Raw genomic sequence first — 6473 nt, 5'->3', positions numbered from 1 at the left:
AGTGCTGCTCGCATCGAAATGCTGAAAGAAATGTCAGAGGAAAGTTGAAACTGAAAGCAACCCAATATTCTCTGTTTATTATTTTGATGGGGAGAAAGCAACACACATGATTAGTTGCAAATGGACAAAGACACGTAAGCATGGATAATCGGCACGTAGATTTAGAACCTACATTCTACAGTCTGTTGGTTCATATTTTCTAATCTAATATACTAGAAATTTTTGAATTGGGTCTTACTAATACATGCTGTACTATGTAACAACCAAACATAAGCTTGTTGTCTCCATTATTTCCTGTTGTCGTAGCAGTAGTGCGCATGCACGTTTACTGACGAGGATAGACTGGCCACAAGTCAAGGTCGTTGATGTGGAAAGCACAGCACCACTTGGAATAACTGGAGCCTCCTATATCAAAAGCTCTCACGGGGCACCGTTTGCGATCTCTCCACTAATCCACAAATATATTACTCTACACAGTAGTCAAGGTCTTTGATGCCGAAAGCACCACTTGCAAGCTGGTGCCTATCACAACGACCCTTCCCACCATATTAAGATGGATGAATGGATCGATAAGAAATCAGCCCAAAGCCAAAGCATGCACTTGCATCTCTGTCCCAAACATACATGGCCTCATTTGGATTTCCATCCGTATCCATACCCATTCTCTTCTTGATCACCCTGTCCACTGTCCTCACATCTTCTTCTCCCGGTCCAAGCAAGAGCAATGATAGCGACACTGATCTTGCTGCCCTTCTGGCTTTCAAAGGGCAGCTCTCCGACCCTCTCGGCATCCTTGCCAGAAACTGGACCACCGGCACGAATTTCTGCCACTAGTTTGGTGTCGCATGCAGTCGGCGCCGGCAGCGCGTCACCACTCTGAGACTGCCGGGCTCCCTCCTCCATGGACCAATCACTCCTCACCTTGGTAATCTCTCTTTCCTCTCTGTTCTCAACCTCACCAATACAAGTCTCACAGGCTCCATCCCCGATGATTTAGGACAGCTTCGTCGTCTTAAATACCTATATCTCGGATTCAATGGCCTATTAGGTAGCATCCCAACCACCATAGGAAACCTCACAAGGCTTCATGCTCTTTCCCTATCTCATAATCATCTATCTGGTTCAATACCAGTAGAACTGCAGAACCTGCAGAGTCTTGGCTACTTCAGTGTCTTCAGGAATTACCTAAGCGGCTCAATACCCACCTATCTATTTAATAATACCCCTCTGATAACTCACCTGAACATAGGCAACAACAGCCTGTCAGGACATATACCATCTTGTATTGGCTCCTTACCAATGCTTGAGTTGCTTGTCCTTCAAGTGAATCATTTCAGCGGCCCAATACCTCCATCCATATTCAACAATTCTAGATTAACTGATGTCTGGCTTGAATTGAACTACAACTTAACTGGTCCAATCCCTAACAACGAAAGTTTTAGTCTACCAGCGTTGTGAAAGATCAGCTTGGGCAACAACAGATTCACCGGTGAGATTCCATTGGGGCTCTCCTCTTGCCGCTACCTCCAAACTATCTCCTTCGGTCAAAATTTCTTTGATGGTGTTGTGCCAACATGGCTGGGCAAGCTTTCTCATCTCAGTTTCCTTTCATTGGGTGGGAATCACCTTGTTGGTCCAATTCCTGTTGCACTTAGCAACCTCACTCAGCTAGATACACTAGCCCTACAAGCCTGTAAGCTGTCAGGAGCCATTCCGGAAGAATTTGGATAACTGGACCAACTCACTATGTTGGATCTCTCAGAAAATCAACTAGCTGGGCCCATTCCTGCTTCTCTAGGTAACCTGTTTGAATTAGCATTCCTTCTCTTAAACAACAATATGTTCCATGGATCGGTACCAGGAACAATTGGTAGTATCAACTCTATGCTTCATATTGACATTTCAGTGAACCGCCTAGAGGGGAGTCTTAGCTTCTTATCCAGTTTTTCTAATTTTAGAAAGCTCCAGTTTATTCACATATCTTCAAATAGTTTCACTGGTGGCATCCCTAACTATGTGGGGAACCTGTCGAGCCAGCTGCAGTTTTTCGATGCATCTGGGAACAATTTTGTTGGTGAACTTCCGGCTATGATTTCAAACCTAACAGGTCTTGAATGGCTAGATTTTTCAAAGAATCAGTTGGATAGCACGATTCCAGAATCCATCGTAATGCTTGTTTGGGCGATTTTTGGTGTAATGCACGATTCCAGGTTCTTGACCTGGACGGAAATCACTTGTTTGGGTCCATCCCACCTCAGATTGCAATGCTCAAGAATATAGGACATTTGTTCCTTTCCAACAATAAATTGTCTGGTTCAATACCAGAGGGGATTGGTAACCTGACCAAGTTAGAATACCTGATACTGTCTGCCAACCAGTTATCATCAATTATTCCATCAAGTCTATTTCATCTTGACAATCTCCTCAAGCTAGATCTGTCTCAAAACCTCTTGACTGGCACATTACAGGTTGAAGCAAATTTATAGCATGAAGCAAATTTATACTGATGACAACAAATATCCCTCATCCTTTTTCACACAATATTTTTGGGTGGCAGAGTTGAATTACATGACTGATGTTTGTAATAACGTGACTACTGATAAATGATTTCAGCTTATATACATTGATACAGCTAAAAGGATTCCTTATTTACTTGGCATCACTCCCATTTTACTTGTTTCTCTGTGTTATTAGCATGTGTGAATCCCAATAGCCAGATGGTTAGTAGTTTCAGGGTGCATACTACTCACATTGCTGCCAGATAATTTCCAAAGATAAAATCAAACAGCTCAAATCTCGCAAACTATATGCACAAGGTCTTACTCTTTGAACCGCTTCGGCACATTAGCACACCAAAGCAGACAGTCATCACGTTTCAGCTCCATCCCATCCACGAGCAAAGGCTGCGCCTAGGAGCATAAGCATGTGATGAAAACAGTTAGTCTGTTACATAGATGAATTAACAAATGTAGGAAAAACAACTCACTTGTGTATTTATGATTTATAGATGACTATTGGCAATAGATAAACAAAACTACATATGCTGCTTTTTGTAAGGAATATTTTTAAAGCAGTATAATGTATACATACTTACATAGCTACCTCATAATGAATAATTTAGCTCATAGGAAATCAAGACAGGATCTAGAATTTAACTCATCCCTTGTCATATGAAGAAGACAAAATAAAACATGCCAAAACTCATAAACACTACCAATAAAACTTAACTTGGGTGTTGAAGGAGCCTGATTCGGGAAAAGGGGTGTGTTAAAAATGTACTAGTTATGAAAACTAGGACAGTCTTGAACAAGTGACAAAGAAAACTATTACCCCGGAATGTATTGTTTCAACGGAAGGTCTTTTACAGAGTTAAGAAAAATAGCAGGATTAAAAGTACTCCATAGAAGAATATAGGTAGTTAAGGTTCCAAACATGCCAAATGAGTTAACCATTTGACATTAGAATTTATACTATTGGTCATTTCATTTGATATTTGTTTTTTTTCTCCCAAGGATGAAGACAACTATATTGAATGATAACAAAAAGTACGGCTATCTTAAATGATAACATATGCTAAACAGTACGGCTATAAGTTCATCTGTCAAGAAAAGGTACTCAAGGATGAAGGCAACAATATTGAAGGATAACACAATTACACAAAGTACGGCTATCTTACATGATAACATATACTCCCTCCGTCCGGAAATACTTGTCTTAGAAATGGTTGAAAATGGATGTATCTATAACTAAAATAAGTCTAGATACAACCATTCCTAAGACAAGTATTTCCGGACGGAGGGAGTACTAAACAGGACCGCTATAAGTTCATCTATCTAGCAAAGGTACTCAAGCACCTATGTATAAAATATAACAAGATTAGGTTATTCCTATGGTATGAGGACTAATGGGGAACAATCACCTGACATATAGAAACTCTTGAAAGAATAATAGCCATCAACACAACGGGCTTCACAATGTTTCTTAGAGTGCATCGACTTAAGTCGAACCATATAGACACTCAACCCCACATGTAGAAATATATCATCAGTACCCTCAGCATACCTCAATCTAAATATCAACCCTTGCCTCCCTTCTTTCATCCCAGGAGGGATCACATGAATGTTATGCAAATCAATGGTCTTCCACAACACCCATTCGGTAACACCCTCACAATTGACCTTGCTTTGCCTGATATAGACAAAACCCCGTTGGCGAGATCCCATCTGTTGTTGCGGCCCGATTTTTCACGACACTCCACCTTCAGTACCAGCAACCTCTCACCTGCGCACGCGTCTGCATGAAGTAGAGGGTTTGAACCTTACAGCTCAGCACGAGAAAACCAATCTCGACGATGGTACTCACGCACAAAACAATTTTCACGAAGATAAATCGCAAAGGTTTTCTAAAGCTTCCTCCAAAACTTATGAATTTTTAGACAGCTTCCCCCAAAACTCGATACGGGTATTTACCCTAAAAACACATCGTGTTTATTATAAAAATATAACCTGCATTTACATGATAGCATCCTTTACTACTTATACTGATCCGACTAATCAACTTGACCCTCACATAGAAGTAATCTATCCCTACATGCTACGCACAAGTCAAAAGGAACCTAGAGTATAATCTATCCTGGACTATATACTATATTTAAAATTAGTTGCCTTTTATATCTCGGCAACTAGAGTATTTATCTTCACTGTAGGTGGACCGCATCCCAAGTCCTTGAGAGATAGATGACCACGTACACCTCCTTCACTGTAAGTGGACCCCATCTAACGCTCGTCAAAGTGGTGGAGGGCATCATCTATAATGGGAGGCGTTCTGATCAAAGCTAGGTTGTGCCTGTCTAAATCAAACTGAAAAATATAGTCTCTGCAGAACCAATAAAGTGAATTACCAACAGGTGACCCATGACTAAGATAATCATGAAACTGATATGGAGTCGGTATTGAGATGAGGCCACCTCATATGCCAGTCTTTGAGGAGTAAAACTGGCAAAAGCGTGCTTTGCACCACTATGGTGGCTGGCCTTGGACAGCAAGACCACCTTGAATGGGCTCAAGTGACAGCTTCCGTGCACACATTGTCATGGTCAGCAGCAACACAGAGCATCCCCAAGTGACGTAGCCGGTGATGGGCACAATGACAATAAGCTCTGCCCGCCCGGAGAGAAGCACACGACTGTGGCGGCACCCGAGCATCTGGACGCCCGAGCAGCTGCCGCTGTTAATGTCGTGGAATGGCAGGTTGAAGCACTGAGGAGGGATGCAGTCGGGAGGGTTTGAAAACAATACCATCCGGGTCACTCATGAAGAGATCGAGGAGAGGTGGCTGATGTTGCTGACAGAAGTTGCTCCGCCACCGGGAGACCACGGCAGCTTCGTCTCCGAGGGCAGCCGCATCCTTCGCCTCGAACCCTGCACGCTCGGCCACCCGAAGACACTGGATCGCGGGCGAGAAGATCCGGTCTAGCCTGTCGAAGTTGCTCCAGGCCCGGCAGCCGAAGCTGCGGGACCGCGCGCTGTGCTTTCGCGCCTGCTCCTTGCACCACTCCTCCACTGGCGGGCGGAGGGAGGAGCTCTTGTATCATCGTAGTTGCGGCGCTTGCGAGGCGGCGAGCCATCGCGGCCACTGAGCCCCCCCCCCCCTCGGCCACCCCTCCCGCAACCCACACTCGACATCGGGGCGAGGTTCAGGTGGCTACGTGCACCGCAAAACGCTGCCGGAGGAAAAGGGATTCTTCGCCAGAGATGTGGGATTGCGGCAGAGGGGGATACGGGAAATAAAGGACGTGAACCCTAAAATGCCCTCGCGTCAGTACATATTGCGGATTCAGGGCGCTCTCGTAAAAATTTTACGGGCCGGACCGTTTTCACAAGGCCTGTTCTGGCCGATTTTATTGCGCGTCCTATAAATCCACCGGAAAAACATGACCCGACGAGTTTTTAAGGGATCTGCTAGAGATGCTCTAATGCCATACGTGGGACTGTTGGGTACATAGCTCCTAAGATGATATCTGGGAGCTTTGGTGTCATATCAAGCAAGTCCAATGTTTATAGCTTTTGAATGCTGCTTCTGGAGATGGCTGGAGGAAGAAGGAACGCCGACCCGAATGTGGCGAACTCGAGCCAAGTGTACTACCCGGCGTGGGTGTATGATCGGCTAATTGAACAAGACCATGTGGGTGAGATATCCGCTCGTGTTGATGATACTGGTATGCATGAGCTGGAGAAGAACTTGTGCATTGCTGGATTATGGTGCATCCATATGAGGTCTAATGACAGGCCGATGATGAGTGAGGCGATAGAGATGTTGGAAGGCGGCCGCGATGGCTTGCGGATGCCTTCGAGGCCATTATTCTGTGACGAAGGGCACGCCCATACCAAGTATACTTACTATCTCCGTGGTCCGAGCTGACTGAAACCTCCGAGGACATGAGTGAAAATATTGATGTGTGATGTAATGCACAA

At 44.3% G+C, this 6473-nt stretch overlaps 1 pseudogene; it reads left to right on the top strand.

Moving 5' to 3' along the window:
- Positions 1-624: 624 nt before the first annotated feature.
- Positions 625-2487, top strand: LOC123057518 (probable leucine-rich repeat receptor-like protein kinase At1g35710; annotated as a pseudogene).
- Positions 2488-6473: the final 3986 nt, after the last annotated feature.

This window comes from Triticum aestivum, chromosome 3A, assembly GCF_018294505.1.
Source record: "Triticum aestivum cultivar Chinese Spring chromosome 3A, IWGSC CS RefSeq v2.1, whole genome shotgun sequence".
Classification (NCBI taxonomy): domain Eukaryota; kingdom Viridiplantae; phylum Streptophyta; class Magnoliopsida; order Poales; family Poaceae; genus Triticum; species Triticum aestivum.
The sequence above is the reverse complement of the archived record's forward strand: the minus strand, read 5'-3'. Positions and strand labels throughout refer to the sequence as shown.